Source organism: Chiloscyllium plagiosum, unplaced genomic scaffold (genome assembly GCF_037043375.1).
Source record: "Chiloscyllium plagiosum isolate Xiang-an unplaced genomic scaffold, Cpla_swu_hap1 HiC_scaffold_37, whole genome shotgun sequence".
NCBI lineage: Eukaryota > Metazoa > Chordata > Chondrichthyes > Orectolobiformes > Hemiscylliidae > Chiloscyllium > Chiloscyllium plagiosum.
The window spans coordinates 70,419,391-70,438,492 of NW_028270175.1; the positions used below are offsets into that span (position 1 = coordinate 70,419,391).

Below are 19,102 nucleotides of genomic sequence, written 5' to 3' on the forward strand. Positions count from 1 at the left end.
CAGCCTCTCCCGGCAACTCAGATCCTCCAATCCTGGTAACATCCTTGTAAATCTATTCTGAACCTTTTCAATATTCATAACATCTTTCCGATAGGAAGGTGAACAAAATTGCACGCAATATTCCAACATTGGCTTAAACAATGTCTTTTACAGCCGCAACATGACCTCCCAACTCCTGTATTCAGGACTCTGACCAATAAAGGAAAGCATACCAGACGCGTTGTTCACTATTCTACCGACCTGCGACTCCACTTTCAAGGAGCTACGAACCTGCATTCGAAGGTCTCCTTGTTCAGCAACACTCCCTGGGATCTTACCATTAATGGCATAAGTCCTGCTAAGATTTGCTTTCCCAAAATACAGCACCTCGCATTTATCTCAATTAAATTCCTGTTGCCACTTCTCAGCCCATTGATCCATCTGGTCCAGATCCTGTTGTAATCTGAGGTAACCCTCAGTAACTCAGCTGGCGATGAAAGCACTGGACCAATACAACAACGTTTTTATTTTCTCGACCATTGCTATGTTTATTAATCTCTCTGCACATGAAAATGGATCCTTCCCATCCACTTTAATGGATTAAATTCCCTCCAGTGTGGCCCCCTTCGGCTCTACCAGTCCACACTGACCCTCTGAAGATGAACACACCCAGACTCATTTCCCTGTGAGTAATGCACCAAACGCTATGGGCAATTTACCACGGCAAATTCACCTGACGAACACATGTTTGGACTGTGGAAGGAAACCCACGCAGACAGGGGGAGAATGTGCAAACATCACACAGACAGTGTCCGGACGTTGGAAGCAAACCTGGGAAGATGGTGATGTGAGGCAGCAGTGCTAACTGCTGAGCCACATTTGTCTCTCATCAACGCGTGTAATTCAACTGGATCTCCCAGCATTCTACTCCGTTCTGAACAAAGAGAGGGGGACAGCGAATACTGGGGTCAGGCTGCGGACAGGGCAAGCCAAATACTGGTGTTTCAGGTTGGAAACATTCATTTCAGAAGATGTGTTAAGCACAGGAGTTAAATGTGGGAAAGGTGATGGGTTAGAAATCCATTGGGAATCTCCACGCGGTTTCGAATTCTGCCGACTACGTTTTCAATGATTTCCAAAAGGACGATTTCGCGCTCAAACTTGAGAAAAGAACAATCTCAACAAACCATGCCAGTTGTTCGATTTGATTTTGTAACCTCGAGTTCTTAATCAGAACTGTGCCACTATCAAAACCTTGACCGTTTCTCTTCCCACGGATACTGCTGGACACATCGAGTTTCTGCAGTATCCTCTGAATGTACTGTGCAAAAGTGCAACTTTACATTGGATTCCGTTAATCACAGTCCTCCATGTCCTGACCCTGGACAGTGGCAAGTTTTCTTCCTGTTCGTCAAACGGCCCATCCCCACCGCTCCCTCCCACATCATTATAAACAGCCGCAGGAAATCTCTGGTTCACCTTCTTCGCTCCAAAGTGAAATTTACCAGCCTCTGGACTCTCTCCTCATAACGTGAATTCTCATCCCCAGACATGGTGAAAGACAGAGGATAGTGAAGAGATTTTGGGGAAATATTGACATTTGAGAGAGGAACAATGTTAAGGAGGCAAAACATGGAAACCATTCTCCAGCTTTGTGGATCTTCAGAAACTTTTTGGGAAGTGGAATCGGAGGGCAATGTGCAAGGGTGAACTGTCGGACTGAGCAGAAACAGTCAAGACAGCTTTCCCCTCTTTAAGGGGACGGGACATTAACTCTGATGTTCTCGGGACACGAACTGATCTGAGACATTGAAAGTTTTCTCGTTCTTGTATATGAGGACTCCAGGACATTGAAAATGCTCGGGCCAGACAAACACCGAGAGGCTGGAACCCAGACTGTCAGGGTGTGACATGGGTACGTCTGAGTGAGTGGGATCAGACTGTTCCTAGGTCTCCATAATGAGCGTCGCAGGCTCTAATTTGGAAAAATACATCTGATAGAGGACAGTTGTCATTCTGGGAAGGGCAGACTGAAGTTGAGATTCCGTAACCGCATACTTTGGAGGATTGTGCGATGTGCTGGATTGCACATGTCAGCGCATTAGTCTGCCGAATGAAAGATAGCTGATTCAAGAGCCCGCAGGGCGACAGCGATTGCTGCCCTTAATGCATCTGTTTACTTTGCTGCACTGTTTCGGTTTCTAATGAGGTCAACAGATATTCTCCAAATGGAAACACAATCGTGTGACTAACCACAATGACATTTCCGCATTGCTGTCAAGATTAATGTCAAGAACTGTGACTTGTGGGAATCTGAAACCAAAAGGAAACTGCTGCAGAAACGAGCCAATTTGGGAGTACCTGTGGGAGAAAACACAGCGCTGATGACGTTCTGAGACATTGCCTCTTAATGTCTCTCTAGAAATGCTGCTGGACCTTCTGAGTTTCTCTTGCAAATTCTGTTTTTATTTTAACTGAATGTCCATTCCATCCATCAGGATGATGCAGCCAGCCTCACCACGCACTGAAATTTTACACGTTTTGAAGCTGCGAAATGATTGGATTCAAACAAACCCAATAATGATTTACTCTTCCTCAGGTCCACAAGGAAAGAGAGCTGGGAAGTGAATTGCACAGTATCGTCCTGTCGTCCTGGATGAGTGGTTAAGTCAATGGAATTGAAATTCATATGGCTTTAAACATGCAGTCTCGTATCCTGCTGATGGTTATGGAGAAATGCTAATAATTGCGAAGGGAAATTGCTCCCTGACTTCGACTGGTAGAGTCAACTTAAAAACAAAAACGGGAAAATTGGGCATGGTGAGAATCTGCAACCCACTGCCTGTCAGGGTGCAGCAAGCAGAAATTTCTAGAGAAATTTGAGACGCATTGAGGTGTACACTTCTCCCACCAACTGCGTTTGAAGCTGTTAGCCAACTGTTGGAAAATGAGACTAGAACAGTCAGGGACTTGTGTTCGACTGGTGCAAACTTGTTCAGCTGAAATGCATTTTCTGTGCTGCCGAAATCTTTGACAAGCTGCGGTGAGGTGGTCGGAGAAACTGGCGGATGTGAAGCACGTTAAACTGGTCTCATCCTGACATCTCTCCTGCTCTCGGGGGATTTGTCTGTCTGTCCACCTGTGTGGATGAAAATGAGGATGATTTCCTCAGGGCGATTACCATACAGTGTGACCACGTCAAAGTTCAGTCCTATGATTTTGTCATTTAAAGCGCAGGGAGTATTTCATTGAAATTTACCCTGGAAACATCAGAACATGCAAGGTTAATTGCCTCATGCTGGAAAATGGGACTAGAGTAGATGAATATCCGGTCTCCCGCACTGCAGATAGGCGGAAAGGCCTTTTCCACGCTGCAAGGAATGGAAGAAAGAACGAAATTGATGTGCAGCTAAAATGATCACAAATGAAAAAATAAAAGGGGATTCATTAAGGAAACATGCAGCGCCATATTTCAATTTCCCTGGAAGTCTAGTGGTAAGAATTCAGTGCTCTGACTGCTGTGGCAATGGGAGATTTCCTCTGACGGGAATCTTGTTGACAGCCTTCCCAAAGCAGGGAATGTTGTATGGTGCTGGAAATTGATGGAGTTTTGTCACAAACACGATTCAGAATAGCGTAAAACAAATAAGTGCAAATCGCGGAAATCTGAATCCAGAACAGGAATTGACAAATTCAGCCGGCCTGACAGCACCCGTGGAGACAAAGAGATTTAATGTTTCATATCGCAGAATCAGGTTACTTGTGCATTTTATTGTTTTAATTCCTGGATAATTGCCATTTTCAATTCACGAATCAGCATACATATCAGAATCTCTCATTAGCTGACATATGTCATCTGTAAAATGAAAACTGTCACATTGGCTGTATTGCTGTTGTTGTTCTCCTGAGTTGGTGAAAGTCTGGCCTTACTCATTACCTTTATCTTCTCCTTTCTGTCCATGAGCAACAACGTTGAGTGGAGAGCTTCTGTTTTCAGTGTCTACCTTCGTATGCTTATCTATTTGTCTCCCGTTGTCTCTCTGTACTATCTCACTCTCTTCTACATTCTCCCACTCTCTGTCTGTCAATATCCCTCAATTTCTATTCCTATTCTTGGAAAAGTCTGAAATTCGGTGACAGTTTGAGAGTATACCTGTTTCGTGGCTTTCTCCGCCTCCCCCCCAACCCGCCCCACCCCCAACCCGCCCCGGCCAGAGTGTGTAGAACTGGGCTCACAGTCTCCAGGTAATATCTCTGTCACTTAGGTCTGAGGTCAGGTGACATTTCTTCACTCAAAATATGATCATTTACAATTGTAATTAGAATTCCTAACCGACCAGAAGAAAAGCAGTTTCTCTCCAATTATAGGATTTCAATGACGTCATTGCAGTTTGCCTAAAATTAATGAATGGTGACAGCAGACAATGAGAGCTGTCATCTCGCAATGGATGCGTTATTACCACAACATTTCCTGGCAAGTCTGCAGTGTCTCCTGCCTCACTTCATTATTTAAAAAAAGACTTGCTGTGACAGCGAGAGACTAAAAGTAGAAGAGATGGAGAGATGGAGAGATCATTGTTGAGCAGAGTACAGAATCTCGGCGTTGGATCAGCAGGAGAGAACATTGACTAATGGGTCCACAGCAGGCGGCAAGGCTTGGTATCACCAAATAACAACGGGCTGAGCTCAAACACAAGAAGCATTCTGAGCCCTCACTGTCGCGATATTGGATCAACAATACGGCTTTTACAATAAGTTTATGTAATGGACTTTCAATGTACGGAACATTTCAGAGCATTTAACACCATACTCGCCTGGTTATTACCAGATGCTTTAACTGACAAAGCCACATATGGTGTTCTTCAAATCCATATGTGCATCTAATTAACTATTTGATCACAGTAACTCGGACTTCCTTGCAGTAATAAAGCTGCTCGATGAGAATATATATCAACCTGCGCTTATGCAGGAAAGAACAGGTCACAGCTGGTCTTCCTTCACTGAAAATGCACCGAAAGGGGCAATCTCTTCTTGCTTTGCTTTCAAACTATTGCCTTCACCTCTGTAGCTGAAAATGTGTTGCTGGAAAAGCGCAGCAGGTCAGGCAGCATCCAGGGAACAGGAGAATCGACGTTTCGGGCATAAGCCCTTCTTCAGGAAAGGCTTATGCCCGAAACGTCGATTCTCCTACTCCCTGGATGCTGCCTAACCTGCTGCGCTTTTCCAGCAACACATTTTCAGCTCTGATCTCCAGCATCTGCAGACCTCACTTTCTCCTTCACCTCTGTAATCTGACAGGATAAATAGGATGCGTTCATCCTCTCGGGGCCGATAAAACGCGTGAATATGCACAGAGGGAATCTCATACCAAAAGATCAGGGTAATTGTGGTGAATTTACCAGGAGTGGTGTGTGAGTCGGTGTTAACAGTGGGTACTAAGGGCTAACCCATTAGCACTGACATTGAGCCTTGCACCAAAAGCATCTAACTCAATTCTTGCCTCACGTCTCCCAGTCATCATTGACTTTCAGTTGATCCTACTCCCCCTTCGAAACTTCTCACTTGTTCCCGAATACTTTCGGTTTTCCATTTCGAAATTGCAGCCGTTTGAAACGAATTTCTGGAGTATGAACGTCACTCTTTGGGATCAGCTTCACTGCCCATCCATAATTACTCCAGATCTTGCGATATTAAGTTACTTTACAGAATCGTGGAAGTACTCAGCACAGAGATGCATCCATGATGTCGCTCGGGAGGGAGTTCCGAGACTTAAAACAAACGACTTTGAAGGAACAGTGAGATAGTTCCAGCTGAGAAAGGCGAGATTCTTAGAGGCGATTTGCGGTAACAGGTGTCTCGTGTATCTGCCGCAATGATCCTTCTAGTTGGATGCGATCAATCACTGGATTGATTCTGGCAGATCCGCGTCTGTGCTCTGTGTGGAAGCAGGAAATAGTTTTCATTCAGATAAACCAAAAGAAGAGAAATAAATCTTTATTTCCTGAATGAGAATTGGATCCAGGTCTGTGCGATTCAAACTCAGACTCTGAAGAAGGGACTCCACTGATGCTGACAATAAACCTTGACCTAACCTGTCCAAACTTTTGTAACTATTTTCTTTCTCCCCACATTTTGAAGCACCAGTCCTTGCCGTGAGTGGTGAAGGAGCTAACTTCTCCCTCGCAGAAAAACAATTGGGGCCAGAGACCCATATATCTGTCCCGCAGCGGGTATTGCTTTGCTCCGAACAGACCGGGTTTGCTGTGTGGGACTGAAACTGTGTTCGATCACACACAGACGCGGTGAATCAGCTGCCAGCAGATGTGGAGAAGGTTGGGGCGGATTCAGACCCATTCTGGGAAATAGACTGGATCCGGAATTCAGGGGAGCTCAGTGTCACAGAAAGAAGGCTGGAGAATTGGTTTGGGAAAGATCTCAGCCATGGTCGAATGGTCGGGCAGACGAGATGGGCTGTGAGCTCTAACTGTCCACCGATGCCTTCTGGTCCCTGGCCATCCGGAATCTAAGGAAATAGAAAGAGAGTTATTTTTTCAGTTCGAAGTCCTCCGGTCATAACTGGGTGAGGTGAGAGATGGAACACGTCTGATGTAAGTTTAGAGACTGGGAAAATGTTTGGAGACGAAGTAATAAAAGAGGATCTGAGTATAAAGTTGGAAGTCAGGAGATATTCAATAAAAAGGAAGGGTGCGTAAGGCAGAGGGAGATGGACATGGAGAAAGAAGTGTCACTGGTCTTGAAGTCTTAACTCTATTTTCCTTTCCAAGATTCTACCAGACCTGCTGAGATTTTCCCGCAATTTATTTTGTTGGTACTGAAACAGAAGACACGAGGGAGTTCCTGGATCAACCAGCTCTCTGTTCTGTGGGCGTTTGAATTCCCCGTTCGACCAGATCACATCTCAGCCACACGAAAACCTCACTATCCTGCCCCACCCCACCCCTGTTACTGATAATAAACTGTTCATTACGTCAAAGCACGCAACACCATCATTTTCCGAGTGAACTGGGAAAAGTTTCGGGAGAGTTCCATTCGGTTTCATTCAGAGCATTCTAAATCAGTTACTTTTGTTACTGCACTATTTGACATGGAGCCGTCACTCTCAATCCCCCGAGCATGTGGCCATTCGCATTCCACGACTCTGTATATTTTGGTTGGTACATGGTTGGAATGGAACCTCACGTTTTGAAAGGGACATTGTTTATCGTATATTCGGCTGAACTGATAAACGTGTCTCTGGTACCTCCGGTACAGTGGAAACAATTTTCACTCAGAAACCAACACATGATCAAAAACAGTGGTAAAAATGTGTCAACAAAATCTGCAACAGCGAGCGAATGCGCTCTTGTGTGGGGTTGCAACATTGCAAATTGAATGGAGAGCTGTGAACCTATTAACAGATAGAAATGCCCCTACATGAAACTGCATCTGCCAAGACTTCTCCACTCACTCATTCTATCGATACCTGTTTGCAAAATTCCACATCCTTATCCCAATATGTTCACCCACCTATTGTGTATCGGCAGCATTTCACTCTGCCACTTCCTCCAAGTCATTCAGTCAGATAAAACATTAAATCCGATGACTGAACAATTTGGATTTCACTAAATATATCTTTCCAAGTTGAAAACTGCTCATTAATCTCGATTCGGTGATTTCTGTTAAATAGACAAAGGACGGACAATGCTGCTTTATTATCCAACACCGAGAAATCCTTTCTTGTGCAACGGACTTTTATATAGCCCCTTATTGATCGCTTGCTAAAATTCAAATGAACTTTACTGAGCATCGTCCTTCACCAAGTCTGCAGGTCATGCTACCAAAGAAATCTGTCAGATTGTCATCGTGTGATTTTCTTTTCAAAAATGATGTTGATTCAGTTTGACTGTAATCATCTCTTCTAAACTTTCTGCTTTTCTTAATTTGCAATGGTGGTTCACATTTTCGAAATGACAACAAAGACATTTGAGCAGATGAAAGCAATTTAACCCATCAATTCAGCGACAAGTTTCAATGAGATCACGGCTGATTTGGTTCATCCTCAAATCCCCTTTCGGCCTCATCTCTGTGACCAAATGCCTGTCTTTCTCAGCCTTGCATGTATGCAGCCTTGACAACCCTCTGTTGAAAACACCTTCACAGATTTGCTACCCTCTGAAAGAGAAAATATCCCCGACACCTAAGTCTTACGTAATTGGCCCCTTCCGCTGTGAGGTGGCCTTCTGGTGCCACATTATCCCAGATGTATATCAGAGCAGAAAAAACCCTCAAGGTCGGTCTGCTCTGTCCAGTGCCAGCTCTGAGTGTTTGCAGCATTGTCTTTTTTGACTTTTGAATGAACAATAGACCTGAATCTTCTTCAAAAATTCTTCATTGGCTGTAATTTCGCTGGCAGTGTAGTGCGCTAGAAAGTCGAGTGCTTGATCACAAGTATATCACTCTCAAAATGTCATCTCTGTTTCTCTTTCCACAGTTACCGCTAGATCGGTCGGTTTTCTGCAGTATTCTGCGAATTTACTGTCCACAAGTGCTGCATTTCATTAACTTCCTTCAATCACAGTCCTCTGGACAATGACCCTGTTCAGTGACAATACATCCTCCTGCTCGTCAATGTGCCAAGCCCCACCGCTCCCTCCCCCATCAAGATAAACAGCTGCAGAACAGGACCTCTCCATCTCCATTAATGACGACCGACTTGCCACTGACATTTTTTACAAACCCACCGACTCCCACAGCTACCTGGATTACACCTCTTCCCACCCTACCTCTTGCAAAAATGCCATCCTGTATTCCCAATTCCTCCGCCTCCGGCGGATCTGCTCCCAGGAGGGCCAGTTCCACCACAGAACACACCAGATGGCCTCCTTCTTTAGAGACCGCAATTTCCCTTCCCACGTGTTTAAAGATGCCCTCCAACGCATCTCGTCCACATCCCGCACCTCCGCCCTCAGACCCCACTCCTCCAACCATAACAAGGACAGAATGCCCCTGGTGCTCACCTTCCACTCTACCAACCTTCGCATAAACCAAATCATTCGCCGACATTTCCGCCACCTCCAAACAGACCCCTCCACCAGGGATATATTTCCCTCCCCACACCTTTCCACCTTCCGCAAAGACTGTTCCCTCCGTGACTACCTGGTCAGGTCCACATCCCCCTACAACCCACCCTCCCATCCTGGCACTTTCCTCTGCCACCACAGGAACTGTAAAATCTGCGCCCACACCTCCTCCCTCACCTCTATCCAAGGCCCTAAATGAGCCTTCTACATCCATCAAAGTTTTACTTGCACATCCACTAATATCATTTATTGTATCCGTTGCTCCCGATGTGGTCTCCTCTACATTGGGGATACTGGGCGCCTCCTTGCAGAGCGCTTAAAGGAACATCTCTGGGACACCCGCACCAATCAAACACACCGCTCCGTGGCCCAACATTTCAACTCCCCCTCCCACTCTGCCGAGGACATGGAGGTCCTGGGCCTCCTTCACCGCCGCTCCCTCACCACCAGACGCCTGGAGGAAAAACGCCTCATCTTCCGCCTTGGAACACTACAACCCCAGGGCATCAATGTGGACTTCAACAGTTTCCTCATTTCCCCTTCCCTCATCTCACCCTAGTTCTAAACTTCCAGCTCAGCACTGTCCCCAGGACTTGTCCGGACTTGTCCTACCTGCCTATTTCCTTTTCCACCTATCCACTCCCCCCTCTCCCCCCTGACCTATCACCTTCATCCCCTCCCCCACTCACTCATTGTACTCTATGCTACTTTCTCCCCACACCCACCCTCCTCGAGCTTATCTCTCCACACTTCAGGCTCACTGCCTTTATTCCTGATGAAAGGCTGTTGCCCGAAACGTCGATTTCGAAATTCCTTGGAAGCTGCCTGAACTGCTGTGATCTAGTTTCCAGCATCTGCAGTCATTGTTTCTACCATCTTCAGTTAATTGTCTTGGGTGCAAAGAAAACCTCGGGAATCTCTCCAAATGCCAGGAAATCTCGACCCTGGACATGCTGCAAGGCAGAGGAGTGTTAAAGAGATTTTGGAAAATAGTTTCAATTGGCAGATGGAAAAAATGTTAAAGAGGCAAACCATATAACCCAGTCTCGAACTTTGTGAATCTTCAGAAACTCTGTGAGAAGTGAAATCCATGGAGAATGAAGAAGGGTGAACTGCCCGGTTGAGCAGAGACAGTCAAGACAGCTTCCCCTTCTTTACGAGGACAGACCATTAACTTTGATGTTCTCGGGACATGAACTGATCTAAGATATTGAAATAATTCTCGTTCCTCTACATGTCAAATCCAACCTCATCTTGAATCCGGGACAATGAAAAAACTCGGGACCACACAAGGGTTAAGAAGGCTTGAAAGGAGATGGTCCCAGTTCGAGGAGAGTTAGTGCTCAGTGACATGGGTGTGTCTGTCGTGGATGGGATAAGACTGTTCCCATGCCTCCATAATGAATGTTCCAGACTTTATTTTGGAAAAATAAAACTGATAAGCGGACACATCTCGGTCTGGGAAGGACAGACTGAAGTCCGTCACAACCTGCTTTACATGTTCGGGAATGGTTTTAGGTTGGAAGTTTCAGCGTATTAGACCGTTAAATGAAAGGCTGGTGGTTCAAGACCTCCAAAGGCGACAGCGATCGTTGTTGTTAAAGCATCTGTTTTCTCTGCTGCAGTGTTTCGTGTTTCTAATTGGGGCAGGAAATGTTCCTCAAACAGAAAATTCCCGTGTGAAGAACCACAAAGAACTTTTTGCAATGGTTTAAAGGTTAATGTAATGAACTGTGGCCTCTGGGAATCTGAAACAAAATCAGAAACTGCTGACAAAACTATCTGGTTTGGCAGGACCTGAGGGAGATTATTGAGTTCTGATGAAGTTGTTAAATATTGTCCACGATTCTCTCTGCATGGATGCTACCAGACCAGCTGAGATTTGTCGTGGAAAAAGTATAGAGAATCACCAGGAGACGTAGAGAGTTCTTCAAGAAGTCGGTCTGTTATTTGCAAACGAAAAACCGTGACACCGAGAAAGCAGATTCTCGAATGCTCTCGAACTTCATTGTCCATGGTTTTTTATAAATTTTTCCCATGCTTTGTTTGCTTATCAGCATGTCTAAATATATTAATCAAAGCACCTCACACTCGCTACACAATAAACCAGTGATGTTAGTTCCCATCATCTCTTTAATTGTTCATTCTACTTAACTTTATTCTCATGTGACGGTTAGATATTTAATTTCAGCTTTCGCAAAATTGGTCTTTCATTCCAGACCCTACTTCATATTTTCCCAATGCCATAATTAGTTATTTATTGTTAATAATCTCAATCAGGCTGACTCTATTAAATATTAATTAGATACTTAATGTCATGTCCCAAATATTTATGTTCACAATCGAGTCATAATGATTCTTAACAGGAAGCCTAACTTTACTAACTGTAATCTAATCTCACCAACGAGACCTTTCAGCGTCAACCTTTCTTTGCTAATTGGTGTGAGAGAATTCCACTATTCTTATCTCATCCTGCATTCTACAGAGCCCTTGCAACAGATCGCCAGTGGGGTTCATGCTTTAAACCTTCTCTTACTTTCATGCTCTTTATTTTCCATAATAACATTTTGTCATTCTGACCAATGGCAGTCATTCCTGGCACTGGATTTTTTTTTCAAAAATATACTTTATTCATATATATTTAATCTATACAATTGGACATGTCATCATTCTGTAAACATTCCATTTCTTTACGTATCGAAACAGGGTAATCATTCATATTCACAGGTTGGTGCAATTATATTGAGCTCAGACGCCAGCGGAGCCCAAATGACTGCGTGGGCCCCCTGTTCTTCATGAGGCAGGCAGATGTTAGTCGGTGGTCTTTCCCCACCGCACCTTGGCGGCAGCTGCCCCAAGCTTCAGCGCGTCCCTCAACACGTGGTCCTGGACCATGGAATGTGCCAGTCTGCAACACTCAGTCGGGGTCAACTCCTTCAGCTGGAAGATCAGTTGGTTTCGGACCACCCAGAGAGCGTCCTTCACCGAGTTGATGATCCTCCAGGCACAGTTGATGTTCGTCTCGGTGTGCGTCCCGGGGAACAGGCCGTAGAGCACGGAGTCCCGCGTCACGGCGCTGCTCGGGACGAACCTCGACAAACACCACTGCATTCCTATCCAGACTTCCTCTACATAGGCACATTCCAGAAGGAGGCGTGTGACAGTCTCGTCCCCCCCGCAGCCGCTTCGAGGGCAGCGTGCGGTGCGGCTGAGAGTCCGGGCGTGCATAAATGATCTCACAGGCAGAGCCCTTCTCACCACCAGCCAAGCCATGTCTTGGTGCTTGTTGGAAAGTTCTGGCGATGAGGCATTCTGCCAAATGGCTTTGACAGTCTGCTCAGGGAACCGCTCGACAGGATCTGCCCTCTCCTTTTCCCGAAGGGTCTCAAGGACACTACGTGCTGACCACTTCCTGATGGACTTGTGGTCAAAGGTGTTTTTCTTGATAAACTTCTCCACGAAGGACAGGTGATACGGAACGGTCCAACTACTCAGAGCGTTCCGCGGCAGCGAGGCCAGGCCCATCCTTCGCAACACCGGGGACAGGTAGAACCTCAGTACGTAGTGACACTTGGTGTTTGCGTACCGGGGATCCACGCACAGCTTGATGCAGCCACACACAAAGGTGGCCATCAGGGTGAGGGTTGCATTGGGTGTGTTTTTCCCCCATTGCACCGGTCTTTGTACATTACATCTCTTCGGACCCGGTCCATCTTTGATCTCCACACGAAGTGGAAGATGGCCTGGGTGACTGCGGCGGCACAGGTTCTGGGGATAGGCCAGACCTGTGCCACGTATAACAATACGGAGAGTACCTCACACCTGATGACCAGGTTCTTACCCGCGATGGAGAGCGACCGTTGCTCCCATCTGCCCAGTTTCTGTCTCACCTTCCTGATCCGCTCCTACCAGGTCTTGGCGCACGCCCCAGCCCCCCCGAACCAAATACCCAGCACCTTCAGGTGGTCAGTCCTGACGGTGAAGGGGATAGAGGATTGGTCGGCCCAGTTCCCGAAGAGCATGGCTTCGCTCTTGCCTCGGTTTACCTTGGCCCCCGAGGCCCGTTCGAAATGGTCACAGATGCACATGAGTCTGTGCACGGACAGCGGATCCGAGCAGAAAACGGCGACGTCATCCATGTACAGGGAGGCCATAACCTGCAGACCCCCGCTGCCAGGAATAGTCACCCCTTTCAGGCTCGCATCCTTCCTGATGGACTCGGCAAATGGCTCTTTGCAACACACAAACAAGGCAGGAGAGAGAGGGCAGCCCTGCCTGACTCCAGATCTGACTGGGAGCTATCTGATTCCCACCCATTGATTGAGACTGCACTGACAATGTTGGTGTAGAGCAGTCTGATCCAATTAGCGATTCCCTCCCCGAAGCCCATTTTGGAGAGGACATCCCTCATATATGTATGCGATATCCTGTCAAAGGCTTTCTCCTGGTCCAGGCTGATGAGGCAGGTGTCCACCCCCCTGTCCTGTACGTAGGCAATCGTATCTCTGATGAGTGCGAGACTCTCAGCGATCTTCCTGCCCGGTACAGCACAGGTTTGGTCAGGGTGAATCACCGATCCCAGAGCAGACCTGACCCGGTTGGCGATGACCTTTGACAAGATTTTGTAGTCTGTGTTTAACAGTGAGATCGGTCTCCAATTTCTAATTTCTTCCCTCTCCTCCTTCTGCTTGTAGATGAGGGTGATGATGCCTTTCCTCATGGATTCACTCATGGTACCTGCCCGAAGCATACTGACATACACCTCCAGCAGGTCCCGGCCAATCAAGTCCCAAAGAGCGGAATAGAGCTCGACCGGTAAGCCGTCGCTTCCGGGAGTTTTATTCTTTTCGAAGGACTCGAGGGACTTGGTCAGCTCATCCAGAGATAGCGGCTGGTCCAGCCTCTCTCGTGTTCCGTCGTCTAGGACCTCCGTGATAGAGGACAGGAATGACTGGGAGGCCACGCTGTCCGTTGGCTTCGAGTCATACAGACTGACATAGAAAGATTTGCTGATCCTCATGATGTCAGCCTGAGATGACGTTACCGAGCCATCTTCTTCCTTCAGGCTGCTGAGCATGGAGCTCTCTTTGTGCACCTTCTGGAAGAAGAAACGTGAGCACGTCTCGTCCTGCTCCACCGAGCGGACCCTGGACCGGAAGATTATCTTGGAGGCCTCCGAGGCAAAGAGCGAGGCTTGCTGGCCCTTCACCTCCTTGAGGTCCTCCGTGACATCGACCCCCAACGTCTGCAGCAGGAGCAGGTTCTGCATACTTTCCTGGAGCTGGGACAGTTTCCCCCGTCTCTCTCTCGCCTCCTGAACACCTTTGAGGATGAAGAACCTCTTGATGTTCCCTTTTACTGTTTCCCACCAGTCCGCTGGGGACTCAAAGAGGAGCTTCACGGTTCTCCAACCTGCGTAATCCCTCTTTAGCTCCTCAATGTTTCCCGGGGTCAACAGCTTGGTGTTCAGTTTCCACGTTCCCTTCCCAGCCCGCTGCTCGTCCTATAGGTGACAGTCGGCCAGCAGGAGGCAGTGGTCAGAGAAGAACACCGGCTTGACGTCGGTGGATCTGACCGAGAACGTTCGGGACACAAACAGGTAATCTATCCTTGAGCGGATATACCCGTCTGCCCGTGACCATGTATATCTACGCTGCGCTCCGTCTGCAGGGGTGCTGAAGACGTCGTGCAGCTTGGCGTCTTTGACCGTGTCCATCAGGGCTCTGGATGTGGCGTCCAGTTTACTGTCCCCCCCGCTGGATCGTCCGTCTGCATCGATGCTATAGTTGAAGTCTCCGGCCAGAATGACCGGCCTGGACGTAGCCAGCAACAGTGGAAGCTGTTGCAGGACGGCCAACCGTTCACTCTTACCCGCTGGGGCGTACACGTTGATTAGTCTCACGGGAGCGTTTCTGTATGTAACATCAGCAACGAGGAGGCGCCCGCCCACCACCTCCTTAACCTCGGAGATGGTGAAGTTGCCTCCCCGTAACAGAATACCCAGGCCCGAGGAGCGGTTATCGTTGCCCCCCGACCACACTGACGGCCCATGGGCCCACAAGCTCGACCATCTCCTGTAACTGCTGAGGTGCGGTTTCCCACACTCCTGCAGAAACAGGACATCAGCTTTCACGTTGGCCAGGAAGGCCAGTGTTGAAACACATCGCGCAGCAGATTTTATGCTGTGCACATTGATAGTTGCAATTTTAAACCCCATTTTGTTAACAGGTTGTAAGGTTACCCATGTCCGATTGTCGCTGGTCCTGCCCCTCTGGGGTAGCTGTCTGCATCCCCGTGCAGTACGCAAACTGCTGGACCCTCGCTGGGCTGAGGTAGCTGTCCAGTTCCTCACTCGGCCCATTTGCCCGCTTCGGTGTCATCGGGCCGAGACCAGGGTCCACGCTGTCTGTTTCTATATCTGACAGCAGGGCTGTCAGAGGGTCGCTGCTCCCAGTGACCTGGAGCTGTGTGGCGGCGGGGCCCTCCTGGCTTTCACCTGGTGGGGGGTGGTGGTTTCCCATTTCCTCAGGAGGCTCGTCCCTTGGTTGGCAGTTGCTGCTCTCCTTTCTCCTCGCAGCGCTCTGCCTCTTCTTTTGGTGACGACCCTCCTTTCTTCCGTCCTCACTCTCCGAAGAGCTGTCCGTGTCTTCCACCTGCAGCTGCCTTTTCCCCTTTTTCTGGGAGGTCTTGGTGACCGGGTGGGTTTTCCTCTTCCTGTTTTTCACCACGGTCCATTCCTTTGCCTCCTTCTTTCCCTTCTCCGCCTCCTCCTCCTGTCCTGTCGGAGCTTCGCTCTGCAGCTGTACCTCTCCGGTAACTGTCATCTGCTCTGCTCCGGCCTGTCCTTCCTGTTGAGTGCCCCCTGACACCATTCCCTTGCCGGTTTGCGGTGCCTTGCCGTCTTTTTGTGGCCCGCCTCCGGCCATCTGCGCGTAGGTGGCGGCCCCTCGTCTTGGGCAGGCCCTGTACACGTGGCCCGCCTCCCCGCACAGATTGCAGTTCTTTTCCTCCTTGCACTCTTTGGTCGGGTGGCCCTCCTTCTTGCAATTGCGACAGATCGTGACCTTGCAGTCCGCCGCCATGTGGTCTGACCTCCCACAGGTTCGGCACACTTTCGGCTGCCCTGCATAAGTCAGGTACCCTCTGCTCCCTCCGATAGCAAAGCTGGAGGGTGGGTGGAGGATATTCCCGCTGGCCTCCACCCTCAGGGTTACCTTGACCTGTCGTTTGCTGGTCCAGATCCCGAAAGGGTCAACCACGTCGATGCTTTGACCCTCGACCTGCACATATCTTCCCAGGAACGTCAGGACATCAGTTGCTGGCACGTAGGGGTTGTACATGTGGATTGTAACAACCTGGCACTGGATATACTGACGGTGAAGGGTCAGTGATCAGAGCGGACTGTCCCTGTAGTTCTGTTCCCGACTCTCCACCTCCCGCTCTGTTAGTAACCTCTCAGTCTCCTGGGAATTGCATTGTTCCCAATTTTGCCGGATTCCAGGCCTTTAACCTTGGCTGAGCAGACAGTCGATGGTCTGAGGAATATCATTCCCAAACGTCTCATGTCCGAGGTAATAACAATTAATAACGATGTCTGTGCATCATCCTCATAATCTGTGAAAATCATTGTTGCGCACTGTAGGAACATTTATTGACCGAAATTGAGGAGGTTTTGAACCAGATCAAACTCCTATTAATTAAGAAGATGGTCTAGATCCTTTTTTCTTTTCTCCTGAAGGCAAATGTACGGCAATGCAATTCAATTGGTGAAACTTCCAGGCTTGAACCGAAACACAATTTACTTCGTACTATAGTTGTAACACAAACAAGAAACAAAGTGTGGACTAACCCAACTCTATTGGAAAACTGAACGAAATGAAACATCATTTAACTACGAAACAGTCAATGTTCGAATACAGTAACATTGCATAAACCATACAAAACTGGTCGTCCTCCTACCGGAATGATATTATGAAACGTGAATGGATGAGGAAAAGTTATAATGTGATGTTTGTAATTCTTAAGCTTCCAAATGGATTTGAGGTGCGAATGTATTTTAACCTTGAAGAAATTTGACGCATTTAAACCTCCTTCCTGTCCACGATAGAAGCTGTTTAATCTGTTCCGAATTTCCAGCGGTTTCTGTAATTATTTAAGGTTTCTGACGATAGCAATCTCTCACTTTTCCAACAAAACAAAACGAACCTTATGTTGCGAACAATATTCAGATAAGCAATGGGCAGCAGAGAGGAAAGCTTTCGAGCTGCCCGGATTGTCTCGGCAATTAACAGGAACCAACGCCATGAAAACCCTAAAGCAACCTGACAAATCCATTTCGCCACAGAATGCAACGTTGGTGCTCAAGACTTTTCCTTACAAAACCACAGGAAAAGCCACAACACTGCGATGGCCGGGAATCGAACCCAGGTCAACTGCTTGGAAGGCAGCTATGCTCACCACTACACCACCACCGCGCTAGTAACGAAATTGTCCCTTTTCCCAAACGCACATAACAAGGCCGTGATCGTCACCAACTGAACTGGGGATGAAAGCAAAACAAGACATTGGTTGTAAAACGTCACCAGGTCTGAAAACACCAGAATCAGAAGCCTTCAGATCTTCAGAACAATCACTGGATCGAAAAGGTTCACTCCCCACAAATGCTGCCGGACCTGCTGAGTTTCCCAGCAATTTTTGTGCTGTCTCTCAGATCTGCAACATCTGCAGTTCTTTGTCAGATAGAAAACAACCGTTGACCCATTGAAGGGGATATTTGATCAGGTGATTGTCCTCTTCATCCACAGAGATAGATGGGATGGAGCATAGGATCATAAAATTCTTACAGTGTAGAAACAGGCTATTCGGCTCATCATGCATCCCACCAAGTCTCACCCTCTCCGCTATTCCTGTAACCCCGCATTCCTCATGGATAACCATATATCAACACTTACCTGGACACTATTGACTCTTGAGCGTTGCAAATCCACCCTAACCTGCGCATCTTTGGACTGTGCGAGGAAACTGGAGCACCCAGAGGAAACTCACGCAGACACGGGGAGAATGTGCAAACTCCACACAGACAGTCTTCAATCAGACAGGGATCTGGGTAATTGGAGAGGTTTCAAGAGGGAGTGCAGACTGGTTTGTGAATGATGGGCCGAAAGCCTGATCTCAGTGCTGTAAAGGCTCTACAGTAACATGATTCCCTACATCCAGCATTCAACACAATTTGCATTTTGTTTTAATCCGTCCTGTTATTGACATTATTCTGAGTGAAATGTATAGAGAGAGGTTGTTTGAGCATTCACACAGATCTGTGTTGTGATGGGTCAGGAGCAACATACAAAACAACAACTGGCGGAGGGAGAATTGAATTCCCCTTCCGAATCTGCCGAGGACATGCAGGACCTGGAACTTCTTTATCACCACTCACTCACCACCCGGCGCCTGGAGGAAGAACGCCTGATCTTCCTCCTCAGGAACCTCCAACCCCAGGGCATCAATGTGGCCTTTACCATTAGCCTGATTTTCTCCTCCGACCACCTTATCCGAGTTCCATCCTGCCAGCTCGGCACCATCCTCGTGGCCTGTCCTACCTGCCAATCTTCCTTCCCACCTATCCGCTCCACCGTCCTCTCCGACCAATCACCTTTACCCCCACCTCCATCCATCAATTGCGCTCTCCGCTCCCTTCTCCGCAGCCCCACTCCCTCCCATTTATCTGTCCACGATGGACACTCCCAGCCTCATTCCCCATGATGGTGTTTTGCCCGAAATGTCGACTCTCCTGCTCCTCCGATGCTACCTGACCTGCTGTGCTTTTCCTGTATTACTCTAATCTTGACACTGATCTACAGAATCTGCAGTCCTCACTTTCACCTCGCATGACTGAATTCCTGCCCCTTACAGATCGAATTGGGTCTCGTGTTTTCATCATGAATTTTAATATATTTTATTTTAAAAATCATCACAATATATTTGTGCCCTCATGAGCATGTAATGCATTTGGACAGAACAATGCCTCCTTTCTCTGTGAACAATTA

At 47.7% G+C, this 19,102-nt stretch overlaps 1 non-coding gene across 1 annotated transcript; it reads right to left on the reverse strand.

Annotated features, from left to right (window-relative positions):
- Positions 1–17,461: 17,461 nt before the first annotated feature.
- Positions 17,462–17,533, reverse strand: trnag-ucc (transfer RNA glycine (anticodon UCC)). The gene has a single exon. It is a non-coding gene; the product is annotated as a tRNA-Gly (tRNA).
- Positions 17,534–19,102: the final 1,569 nt, after the last annotated feature.